At 51.0% G+C, this 12,945-nt stretch overlaps 1 protein-coding gene across 3 annotated transcripts in view; it reads right to left on the bottom strand.

Annotated features, from left to right (window-relative positions):
- The window catches only part of LOC105494573 (glucocorticoid modulatory element binding protein 1), a 54,341-nt gene extending 49,272 nt beyond the window's left edge, over positions 1-5,069 (bottom strand). Inside the window, exon 1 of one of the 3 annotated variants that reach the window (XM_071097538.1) lies at positions 5,054-5,069. The gene's annotated coding sequence lies outside the window, so the exon portion shown is untranslated. Of the gene's footprint in view, positions 1-4,839; positions 4,935-5,053 lie in introns of those variants that run through there. The other 2 variants (XM_071097536.1, XM_071097537.1) reach the window with 2 other exon arrangements.
- Positions 5,070-12,945: the final 7,876 nt, after the last annotated feature.

Consider the following 12,945-nt stretch of genomic DNA (forward strand, 5'->3'; position numbering starts at 1 on the left):
CACGTGGTGGCTCACGCCTGTAATCCCAGCACTTTGGGAGGCCAAGGAGGGCGGATCACTAGGTCAGGAGTTCGAGACCAGCCTGGCCAACATGGTGAAACCCCGTCTCTACTAAAAATACAAAAATTAGCCAGGCGTGGTGGTGGGCGCCTGTAATCCCAGCTACTCAGGAGGCTGAGGCAGGAGAATCACTTGAATCCAGGAGGCGGAGGTTACAGTGAGACGAGATTGTGCCACAGTCACTGCACTCCAGCCTGGAAACTCCATCTCAAAAAAACAAACAAAAACGGACAAGTGTCACATGATTGCAGGGAAGGACACTGGAACTAGTAATGAAAAAGGAGTAATATTGGCTGGGTGCAGTGGCTCACGCCTGTAATCCCAACACTTCAGGAGGCCGAGGCAGGTGGATCATGGGGTCAAGAGATCAAGACCATCCTGGCCAACATGGTGAAACCCCATCTCTACTAAAAATACAAAAATTAGCTGGGCACAGTGGCTCACGCCTGTAATCTCAGCACTTTGGGAGGCCGAGGCAGGCGGATCACCTGAGATCGGGAGTTTGAGACCAGCCTGGCCAACATGAAGAAACCCCGTCTCTACTGAAAGTACAAAATTAGCAAGGCATAGTGGTGCATGCTTGCAATCCCATCTACTTGGGAAGCTGAGGCAGGAGCATCACTTGAACCCAGGAGGCAGAGGTTGCGTTGAACTGAGATTGCACCACTGCACTCCAGCCTGGGCAACAAGAGCAAAACTCTGTCTCAAAAAAAAAATAAAAAATAAAAAAATTAGCTGGGCGTGGTGACGTGTGCCTGTAGTCCCAGCTACTCGGGAGGCTGAGGCAGGAGAATCACTTGAACCCAGGAGGCGGAGGTTGCAGTGAACCAAGATAGCGCCACTGCACTCCAGCCTGGCGACAGTGAGACTCCATCAAAAAAAAAAAAAAAAAAAGGGAATACTATTGGCACTTTTGGGAGGGGGGATGGATAGCATTAGGAGATATACCTAATATAAATGACGAGTTAATGGGTACAGCACACCCACCAACATGGCACATGTATACATATGTAACAAACCTGCACATTGTGCACATGTACCCTAGAACTTAAAGTACAATAATAACAAACAATAATAATAATATTGGCACTTTCTGGGGACTTAAAAAAGTAAAAATGAATACGAGATTTTCTGAAATTTTCTAACCCCAAAATATTTATTTAATTTTTTTTGAGATGGAGTTTCTCTCTTGTTGCCCAGGCTGGAGTGCAATGGCATGGTCTCGGCTCACTGCAACCTCTGCCTCCCGGGTTCAAGCGATTCTCCTGCCTCCCAAGTAGATTATGGGCATCTGCCACCACGCCCAGCTAATTTTTATTTATTTATTTATTTATTTTTATTTATTTTTTTTTTTTTGAGACGGAGTCTTGCTCTATCGCCTAGGCTGGAGTGCAGTGGCGCGATTCTCGGCTCACTGCAAGCTCTGCCTCCGGGGTTCACGCCATTCTCTTACCTCAGCCTGGGACTACAGGCGCCCTCCACCATGCCCCGCTAATTTTTTGTATTTTTAGTAGAAACGGGGTTTCACTATGTTAGCCCGGATGGTCCCCATCTCCTGACCTCGTGATCTGCCCACCTCGGCCTCCCAAAGTGCTGGGATTACAGGCGTGAGCCACAGCACTTGGCCAATTTTTGTATTTTTAGTAGAGACAGGGTTTCACCATGTTGGCCAGGTGGGTCTCAAACCCTTGGCCTTAGGTCATCTGCCCGCCTCCGCCTCCACCTCCTAAAGTGCTGGGATCACAGGCGTGAGCCACCGCCCCAAGCCCAAAATATTTATTTGTTCCACACTATTATAATTTTTGGAGACTGTGTAGTCGTTCTTTTTTTTTTTTTTTTTGGTGAGACATAGTCTCACTCTGTCACCCAGGCCAGAGAGCCGAGGCTAGCTCTCAGCTCACTGCAACCTCGACTTCCGGGGCTCAAGCGATCCTCCCACTTCAACCTCTGGAGTAGCTGGGACCACAGGCAGCTAGCTCCACCACACCCGGCTAATTTTTGTTATTTTTTGTAGAGACAGAGTTTCACCATGTTGCCCAAGCTGGTCTGGAACTCGAGCTAAAGAGAGGCCAAGGAGGCCACTCACTTTGGGATTAGTGCTGTAATGCTATAGTGCTGGCATTACAGGCATAAATCACAGCTCCCGCCAGAAAACTAACAAAATTAGGCAGGCGCAGTGCCGCCCCTGTAGTCCCAGCTACTCAGGAGGCTGAGCTGAGAGGATCGAGTTTGCAGTGAACTGAGATCCCGCAATGCACTCCCACCTGGGCGACAGAGGAAAACTGTCCCCCTAAAAAAATAAAAAGAAAAAAGAAATTTCCAATCTAAACTACGGTTTTGTTTAAAACGAGGGGGAAAAATCCAAGTTAAAACTTTGTTACTTGAGGCCAAAACTCCTTGATATCCCCTTTATTTCTTCTCATGCATTCAGTGGGTGATCCAGAGTGCTACAAAATGTAATGATGTCAACAAGTAAAGTATGCAGAAATACTGAGAGAAGTATCCAGAGGAGGTGAAATTCCAAGTCACAGACTGGAGATTACTATGTAGATGTCTGAGTGAGAGATGGGATAAGAGTTCTCTGGAGTCAACCCGCTACAATCCGGTGGAGTTTGGCTTAGGGCAAGACCAAAATACTGCCCCCACAATAAACCCAATGAAGCAGAGTAGAAGCTGCCTATTCAATGTATTTGCTGAAGTAAACATGAAGCAAAAAAAAAAAAAAAAAAAAAAAAAATCATTTAAGATATTAAATATACATCCTTGATATAAGGCTCTCAAATTAGGAGACAGTGCAACCATTGAATGAGAAGGTTCCCCAGCCAAGCACAGTGGCTCACGCCTGTAATACCAGCACTTTGGGAGACCAAGGCGGGCGGAACACGAGGTCAGGAGATTGAGACCATCCTGGCTAACACAGTGAAACCCTGTCTCTACTAAAAATACAAAAAATTAGCCTGGTTGGGCTGGGCGCAGTGACTCACGCCTGTAATCCCAGTACTCTGGGAGGCTGAAGATGTCGGATCACCTGAGGTCGGGAGTTCGAGACCAGCCTGGCCAACATGGTGAAACCCCGTCTCTACTAAAAATACAAAGATTAGCTGGGCATGGTGGCGGGCGCCTGTAGCCCCAGCTACTCAGGAGGGTAAGGCAGGAGAATTGCTTGAACCCGAGAGGCGGAGGTTGCGGTGAGCTGAGATCGCGTCATTGCACTCCAGTCTGAGCAACAAGAGTTAAACTCGGTCTCAAACAACAGCAACAAAAAATTGCCTGGTCTGGTGGCACGTGCCTGTAGTCCCAGCTACTCAGGAGGCTGAGGCAGGAGAATTGTTTGAACCCAGGAGGCGGAAGTTGCAGTGAGCCGAGATTGCACCACTGCACTCCAGCGTGGGCGAGAGCGAGACTCCGTCTCAAAAAAAAAAAAAGAGAAAAAAAAAAAAGAAAAGAAAAGGAAAAGGTTCCCCAAATGCACTTTGGTAACTATTAGCAGAGGCAAGGGGGAAGAAGATAATCCCTCAAGACTAGAATTACGTCGGGCAGTCTCTTTTCCTAAAACCCGTCTTGATTCGCCTAAACAGACATCAATCAAGGCCCCATCTGTGTCTACTAGGAAGTGGTTTTGCGATTTCTCTCATCTTGAGAGAATCCAGGGCTGCGCCTGCTCTGCTGTCTAGGTCAAGGCTTCACCCACTTGTGTGGTGGACCATCCTCCAAGACCCTCCGGTTGAGATTTTGCCTTCATCTCTCCTGCCCCTCAATTAGATAACACCTGGCCAATTCCTCTGTCATTTCAGAAAGCGGGAACACCCTAAGCGTCTTTCCTCAACGATCTCTTCTCTCAAAAAGATAGGTTTCTCCATCCTCTGACCGAGCGAGTTACTCTGTTCTCCACCTAGACATCAAGAGACACCTAGACACCTTCCATCCCCTCAGGTTTGGACGCTGCTCTTTCGTACTTCAGGAGGCTCCAGGAGTCTTCCTACCACGCGCTCATCTGTGGGGAGACCTGGGCCTGCTCACTTCCCCTTGGAGCTCCTCTTCCTTCCCTGCCTTTGGAAAAGAACCTGCTTTTTTTCCCCCCTTGTTCTGAGTGGCCGAGGCCTCTGCCGCGCCCCTCGGGAGAAGCTGGACTCTGCTTTCCTCAGAAGAACCCACTCTGTACTGTTGCTCCCCGGCCAAGGCTCCCAGAGGGTCTCCTCCCAGGCGGGCATCCGGGCTTCCAGCACCTATCGTCCCCATCCCACCGGGCGGGACCCAGGCCTCCAACCAGCTCCTCATCCAAGGGCCCGGTGCTCCCCGGACCCCGTCTCTGGGGATACCCCAGGCTCCCCAGACCCCTCGACGGGGTCCTGGGGCCCTGGCCTCTCAGTCCGGAGTCACTCCGGCCCCTCCTGGCCCCTCAGCCTAGTACTTCCGGGCCCCTCGGTCCGGGGGCGCCGGGGCCCCCCAAGTGGTGGACTCGCCGGTTCCCGCCGCCCCGGCCTGGGGCCCGAGCCCCGGCAACGCGGCCGGCTGCGCTGGGGGCGGCCCGGCTGCTCGGGCGGACCCAGCGGCAGCGTCCCCCCACCCCCCCGCGGCGCCGCGACGTCCGCTCGCTCCCCGGCGGCGGCGGCGGCACGCACAGGGCGTGGGGAGGCGCCCGCGGAGGCAGCAGCCCCCCGCCCCCTGCGCGCCCGCCCGCCCTCGCCGGCCGCCGCGCGGCCCCCGCGCCCGCCCCCCCGCCCCCACCCCACCCCACCCCGCGTCCGCGCCCGCGCGCCCACCCCTCCCCCTCCTCACCGTCTCCGTCGGGCGGGCGGGCGGCGAGCGGCCAGGGCGGGCGGGCGACGGAGCATGCGCAGAGGCCGCCACGGCAGCTACCGCCACCGCCGCCGCCAGGCCGGGCTTCAACACTTCCGGCCGCCGCCGCCGGCGAGCTGGCGCCTTAAAGGGGACGCGTCCCTATTGCCGGCCCCACCGAGGATTAACCTTAGCCAAGGGATTTGGGCCTTACCTAAGCAGGATTCTTCCGCCCTTGAAAATCGGTGTTGGAAAGGTCGCTAGAGACCCCAGTAACTCTCCTTCCCGCACCCATAGATGAGGAAAATAAACCCTAAATGAAAGAATCACTTCAACCACAATTGAGGGCCAAACTAGCTTTCTCGACTCCTCTGGAGGACTCTACACCATTTACCTCCCCAAATCCTGTTTTATGAAATTTACATCTTATCAGACCCTTCAAGTTACAATCCAGCTATCAATTTGCAATCAGAAGATCTGCATAGATCGGTAACTGGTCACGAGTCCTTGAGCAAACCCTAAGCATTGTCTGACCCATGCCTGTTTCCCAAGTTTTTCCTGCTTGTGAGTTTCTGCGTTGAAGTCTTGACTCCCCTGCTGGAAGTGTAAACGACTCTGGAGGAATTCCTTGACAGCTCTAAACCTCTGTTTCCGATGAGACATAATGTGAGTGCTAAAAAGTGATACCTGCATGAAAAGTGCTTCAGAGAGTTCCTGGGGTCAGTAATAGTAATTAACAAGTATTATGACCTTTCTTTTTTTCTTTTTTTTTTTTTTTGAGAAGGAGTCTCGTTCTTTGGCCAGGCTGGAGTGCAGTGGCGCGATCTCGGCTCACTGGAACTTCCGCCTCCTGGGTTCAAGTAATTCTCCGGCCTCAGCCTCCCGAATAGCTGGCACTAGAGGCGCGCGACACCACGCCCGGCTTTTTTTTTTTTTTTTTTTTTTTTAGTAAAGAGGATTTCACCATGTTGGCCAGGTTGGTCTCGATATCTGACCTCGTGATCCACCCGCCTAGGCCTCCCAAAGTGCTGGGATTACAGGCGTGAGCCACCGCGCCCAGCCGTAGTAAGACCTTTCTATGGCCAGATGCAGTGGCTCACGCCTGTAACCCCAGCACTTTCGGAAGCTAAGGCAGGCGAATCACTTGAGACCAGAAGTTTGAGACCAGCCTGGGTAACATGGTGAAACCCCGTCTCTACTAAAAATACAGAAATTAGCTGGGCGTGGTGGCATGCGCCTCTAGTCCCAGCTACTCAGGAGGCTGAGCCAGGAGAATCACTTGAACCCGGGAGGTGGAGGTTGCAGTGAGCCGAGATCAGGCCATTGCACTCCAGCCTGGGCAACAGAGTGAGATTCTGTCTCAAAAAATAAACAGACAAAAAGACCTTTCTATGGTCTATGGCTTGGTGAAGATGTTTCTGACTCGTATAATCCTCACAGCAACCCTACTAAGTAGGTTTCTTTCTTTTTTCTTTCTTTCTTTTTTTTTTTTTTTTTTTTGAGACAGGCCTTGCTTGATCTCCCAGGCTGAGTGCAGTGGTGAGATCTCGGCTCACTGCAGCCCCAGCCTCCTGTGCTCAAGCAATCTTCCTGCCTCAGCCCCCGGAGTAGCTGGGACCACAAGCAGGAACCACCATGCCTGGCTAATTTTTATATTTTTGGTAGACATGGGGTTTTACCATGTTGCCCACGCTGGTCTCTAACTCCTGGGCTCAAGCAATCCTCCTGCCTTGACCTCCGAAAGTGCTGGGATTACAGGTGTGAGCCACCATAATCGTTTGTTTATGTATTTATTTATTTATTTTTATTTTTGGAGACGGAGTCTCAATCTGTCGCAAGGCTGGAGTGCAGTGGTGCGATCTCGGCTCACTGCAACCTCTGCCTCCCAGATTGAAGTGATTCTCCTGCCTCAGCCTCCCGAGTAGCTGGGACTACAGGCGCGTGCCACCATGCCTGGTTAATTTTTTGTATTTTTAGTAGAGACGGGGTTTCACCGTGTTGGCCAGGATGGTCTCGATCTCTTGACCTCATGATCCGCCTTCCTCGGCCTCCCAAAGTTCTGGCATTACAGGTGTGAGCCACCGCGCCTGGCCATTTATTTTTATTTAGTTATTTTGGGGGATAGAGTCTTCTCCTGGGCACAAGTGATCCTCCAACCTTGACCTCCTGAGTAGCTGGGACTATAGGCTTGCGCAACCACGCCCTACTTTTTGTGTTTTTCATAGAGCTGGGGTTTCACCATGTTACCAGGGCTGGTCTCAAATTTCTGAGCTCAAGTGATCCACCCACTTCGGCCTCCCAAAGTACTGGGATTATAGTCGTGGGCCACCATGCCTGGATGATAACTGATTTTTTTTTTTGAGATGGAGTTTCGCTCTGTTGCCAGGCTGGAGTGCAGTGGCCCCATAATCTCAGCTCACTGCAACCTCTACCTTCTAAGTTCAAGGGTTTCTCCTGCCTCAGCCTCCTAAGTAGGGAGGATTACAGGCATGCGCTGCCATGCCTGACTAATTTTTGTATTTTTAGTAGAGATGGGGTTTCACTATGTTGGCCAGGCTGGCCCCAAACTCATGACCTTAAGTGACCCACCTGCCTTGGTCTCCCAAAGTGCTGGGATTGCAGGCATGAGCCACTGTTCCTGGCCTATAACTGATTTTTTTTTTTTTTTTTTTTTTTTTGAGACGGAGTCACTCTTGTCACTCAGGCTGGAGTACAATGGTGCCATCTTGGCTCACTGCAACCTCTGCCTCCCGAGTTCAAGCAATTCTCCTGCCTTAGCCCCCGAAGTAGCTGGGATTACAGGTCCCCGCCACCACATCTGGCTAATTTTTGTATTTTTAGCAGCGACGTCGTTTCACCGTGTTGGCCAGGCTGGTCTCAAACTCCTAACCTCAGGTGTTCCACCCGCCTCAGCTTCCCAAAGTGCTGGGATTACAGGCATGAGCCACCACTCCCGGCAACTGATTTTTTAAAAGACAAAAACTTCAAGCATCATCTGCTCTCCCCTCCAGCCTGGAACAGTGTCTCTGGCTGTCCACCGACTCTCCATACTCTACATGCCCACAGCTGAATTCGTTTCTTTCCCCGCCCCCCTTAGATGTCATCAGCAAACCTGCTTCTGTCCTGATGTCCCCCACCTCAGGGAATGTTGCCCTCATCTCTCAGTCACCTCCCAAAGACCCCTAGAATATCACCTCTTCTCTAACCCCTGCTGGTCTAAGATCATCATCATCTGCCTCTGTCACAGCCAGGGCCTCCTAATTGGTCTCCCTGCTTCCTGTCTTGCTGCCTTTGAATCTTCATTCTTAATTCTTCTAGTGGCCTCCTATCCCCTTTAAAAAAATTTGCTAGTGAACTCCCCGTCATGGTCAATAGGACCTGGCACTGGGATCCTCTCTTGACCTCTTGACTTCCTTTTTTTTTGAGAGAGAGTCTTACTCTGTCGCCCAGGCTGGAGTGCAGTGGCACAATCTCAGCTCACTGCAACTTCTGCCTCCAAAGTTAAAGTGATTCTCCCACCTCATTCTCCCAAGTAGCTGGGACTACAGGCACGTACCACCACACCTGGCTAATTTTTGTATTTTTAGTAGAGATGGGGTTTCACCACGTTGGCCAGACTGGTCTCAAACTCCACCTCAGCCTCCCAAAGTGCTGGGATTACAGATGTGAGCCACCATGCCTGACCTTGACTTGCCTTCTTTCTGTCTCTCTAGTCCAGCCACACTGGCCTTCCTAAAGTTCCTCCAACACATGGATTTCACAGCCTTTCCCCGTACTGTTTCGCCAGGCCGGGCACCCTCTTCCTCTGGATCTTCAGCTGCCTCCTTTGCATCTCCCAGGTCCCAGCTCCTCAGCCTGGTCTTCCCTGTCTCCTTGTCTCAAGTTGTGCCTTCTCCCCAGACACTCCTACCTCCTTTATAGTCCTTACCCATTCCTGACATATCTTGCCCCCGTCTGTATCCACAGTCCCCTCCCCTCCCCTCCAAACATATATACCCCGCAATGGAACCTCTGTGAAAGCAGGGACAAAGTCGATTTTATTCATAGTAGGATTCCCCCAGCTCCTAGAACATTGCTTGGTGCCTAGACAGCACTCAAAAAAATATTTAAAAGCCTATTAAGGACTGCCTGTATTTTTGTATCTACTTCCCCACCCCCCACAGCTTACCCCACCCTTCTGCATCCACATTCTCAGAAGCCAGAAGCCACTAACAGATGGAGAGTGAATCAGAAAAGGAGGCAGAGAGAGAAAGGAAATTCTGCCAGTTGGTGCAAAAAAAAAAGACTAGGATGAATCTAGATGCAGTAGTCAGGTGTATCACCTCCTCCACCACCCCACCGCAGCCCTACCCTCACCCAGGGTCCACCACTGCAACCAAAGCAAAAGGCAAGGCCGGTTGCGGTGGCTCATGACTGTAATTCCAGCATTTTGGGACGCCAAGGCGGGTGGATGGCTTGAGTCCAGGAGTTCAAGGCTGCAGTGAGCCGTGATCAGGCCACTGTACTCTGGCTTACGTGACTCTGTCTCAAAACAACAACAACAAAAAAAAAAAACCTTCCACTGACACCAGCCACTCACCTTACAGAACTCGGAGCCCAGTCAGTGCTACCTCCCTTGTCGTAGGACCTTCATTACTTTGTTAAGGCTCTCTCTGGGCCTCAGTCTACCTATCTGTGATGGTGACCATTATGCAACTAAAATAAAGGCTGATGAGACAGAAATAATTTGATAAAGGCTTATTGGAAGGCAAATGTGAGAATTGACCCGGGAAGACACACCAACAGAGTTGGGCATGTTCCTGAGTCTGTCCTAAGAACAAAAGTTTTTACAGGAAAGGGTTTTTTTTGTTGTTATTGGTTTTTTTTTTTTTTTTTTTTTAAGACGGAGTCTCCATCTGTCACCCAGGCTGCAGTGCACTGGCACGATCTCGGCTCACTGCAACCTCTGCCTCCCAGGTTCAAGCAATTCTCCTGCCTCGGCTTCCGGAGTAGCTGCTGGGATTACAGGCGTGCGCCCCCACGCCCAGCTAATTTTTTTTTTTTTTTTTTTTTTTGTATTTTTAGTAGAGATGGGGTTTCACCATATTGGTCAGGCTGGTCTCGAACTCCTGACCGTGTGATCCGCCTGCCTCGGCCTCCCAAAGTCCTAGGATTACAGGCTTGAGCCACCGTGCCCGGCCTACAGGAAAGTTTAAAACAAGAGTGTGAGGGCCGGGCGCGGTGGCTCAAGCCTGTAATCCCAGCACTTTGGGAGGCCGAGACGGGCAGATCACGAGGTCAGGAGATCGAGACCATCCTGGCTAACACGGTGAAACCCCGTCTCTACTAAAAAATACAAAAATCTAGCCGGGCGAGGTGGCGGGCGCCTGTAGTCCCAGCTGCTCGGGAGGCTGAGGCAGGAGAATGGCGTAAACCCGGGAGGCGGAGCTTGCAGTGAGCTGAGATCCGGCCACTGCAGTCCAGCCTGGGCAACAGAGCAAGACTCCGTCTCAAAAAAAAAAAAAAAAAAAAAAACAAGAGTGTGGGCCTCATACCAGAATTGTCCTCTTTTTTCTTTTTCCTTTTTTTTTTTTTTTTTTTTGAGGTGGAGTTTCACTCTTGCCCAGGCGGGAGTGCAATGGCGTGATATTGGCTCACCAAAACCTCTGCCTCCCGGATTCACGTGATTCTCCTGCCTTAGCCTCCTGAGTAGCTGGGATTACAGGCATGCACCACCATGCCCGGCTAATTTTGTTTGTTTAGTAGAGACAGGGTTTCTCCATGTTGGTCAGGCAGGTCTCAAACTCCCGAACTCAGGTGATCCGCCTGCCTTGGCCTCCCAAAGTGCTGGGATTACAGGCGTGCGCCACCATGGCCAGCGTTTTTTGTTTTTTTTTTTTTTTGAGACAGAGTCTGTTTCTGTCGCCCAGGCTGGAGTGCAATGGCGCGATCTCGGTTCACTGCAACCTCTGCCTCCCAGGTTCAAGCGATTCTCCTGCCTCAGCCTCCCAAGTAGCTGGGACTACAGGTGTGTGCCACCATGCCCTAATTTTTTGTATTTTTAGTATAGACAGAGTTTCATCATGTTAGCCAAGATGGTTTTGATCTCCTGACCTCGTGATCCACCCACGTTGGCCTCCCAAAGTGCTGGGATTACAGGCGTGAGCCACCACGCCTGGCTTTTTTTCTTTTTTTTTTAGAGACAGGGTCTCACTTCACTGCTCAGGGTAGAGTACAATGGTGCAATCATAACTCACTGTAGCCTGGAACTCCTGGGCTCAAGGGATCCTCCAACCTCAGCCTCCAGAGTAGCTAGGACTACAGGTGCACATCAGTTAATCTTAAAAAAAAAATCAGCATCCTATTTAGTGTCCCAAAGGTTACATATTGATCAGTACAACAATTTGAGGAATTTACAATAAGATTTTGTGCTGGTATGTTCCTATTGTTCTGTACAAAAAAAAAAAAAAACAGATTTTTTTTTTTTTTTGAGACAGTCTCGCTCTGTTGCCCAGGCTGGAGTGCAGTGGCCGGATCTCAGCTCACTGCAAGCTCCGCCTCCCGGGTTTACGCCATTCTCCTGCCTCAGCCTCCTGAGTAGCTGGGACTACAGGCGCCCGCCACCTCGCCTGGCTAGTTTTTTTTGTATTTTTTTAGTAGAGACGGGGTTTCACCGTGTTAGCCAGGATGGTCTTGATCTCTTGACCTCGTGATCCGCCCGTCTCAGCCTCCCAAAGTGCTGGGATTACAGGCTTGAGCCACTGCACCCGGCCAATTTTTTTTTTTGAGACAAAGTCTCACTCTTGCCCAAGCTAGAGTGCAGTGGCGCGATCTCTGCTCGTTGCAACCTCCACCTCCCAGGTTCAAGCGATTCTCCTGCCTCAGCCTCCCGAGTAGCTGGGACTACAGGCACACACCACCATGCCCAGCTAGTAAAGATGGGGTTTCACTGTGTTGGCCAGGCTGATCTTGAACTCAAGCGATCTGCCCACCTCAGCCTCCCAAAGTGCTGAGATTATAGGCGTGAGCCACTACACCCGGCCTGAGAAAGATTATTTTTGTTTTTTCTGAGACAGAGTCTCACTCTGTCACCCAGGCTGGAGTGCAGTGGCACCATCTTGGCCCACTGCAACCTCCATCTCCTGGGTTCAATCGATTCTCCTGCTTCAGCCTCTTGAATAACTGGGACTACAGGCCCTCACCACCACACCTGCCTAATTTTTGTATTTTTAGTAGAGACGGGGTTTCACCATGTTGTCCAAGCTGGTCTCGAACTCCTAACCTCAGGTGATCCACCTGCCTCAGCCTCCCAAAGTCCTGGGATTACAGGTATAAGCCACCAAGCCCAGCCAACAACAGATTCTTTACTGGGACACAGAATGTCACCATTGTGTCATAAGACTTCTCCAAGGTGGATTAATTTGGAATCCTGCTTACTTTCTTTTTTTTTTTTTTTTTTTGAGACGGAGTCTCACTCTGTCGCCCAGGCGGGAGTGCAGTGGCCGGATGTCAGCTCACTGCAAGCTCCGCCTCTCGGGTTTACGCCATTCTCCTGCCTCAGCCTCCCGAGTAACTGGGACTACAGGCGCCCGCCACCTCGCCCAACTAGCTTTGTTTTTTTTGTTTTTTTTTGTTTTTTTTTGAGACGGAGTCTCGCTATGTCGCCCAGGGTGGAGTGCAGTGGCCGGATCTCAGCTCACTGCAAGCTCTGCCTCCCGGGTTTTTATGCCATTCTCCTGCCTCAGCCTCCCGAGTAGCCGGGACTACAGGCGCCCACCACCTCGCCCGGCTAGTTTTTTGTATTTTTTAGTAGAGATGGGGTTTCACCGTGTTAGCCAGGATGGTCTCGAACTCCTGACCTCGTGATCTGCCCGTCTCGGCCTCCCAAAGTGCTGGGATTACAGGCTTGAGCCACCGCGCCCGGCCCCAACTAGCTTTTTGTATTTTTTAGTAGAGACGGGGTTTCACCATGTTAGCCAGGATGGTCTCGATCTCCTGACCTCGTGATCCACCCATCTCGGCCTCAAGAATCCTGCTTACTTTCAAAATTGAGCTGAGGGTTATCAAATAATAATTACATTTATGAGCACTTCTGCTCTACCAGGCATGGTGTGGACACTGGCATGC

The sequence above is a fragment of the Macaca nemestrina genome, chromosome 1, assembly GCF_043159975.1.
Source record: "Macaca nemestrina isolate mMacNem1 chromosome 1, mMacNem.hap1, whole genome shotgun sequence".
Taxonomy (NCBI): Eukaryota; Metazoa; Chordata; class Mammalia; order Primates; family Cercopithecidae; genus Macaca; species Macaca nemestrina.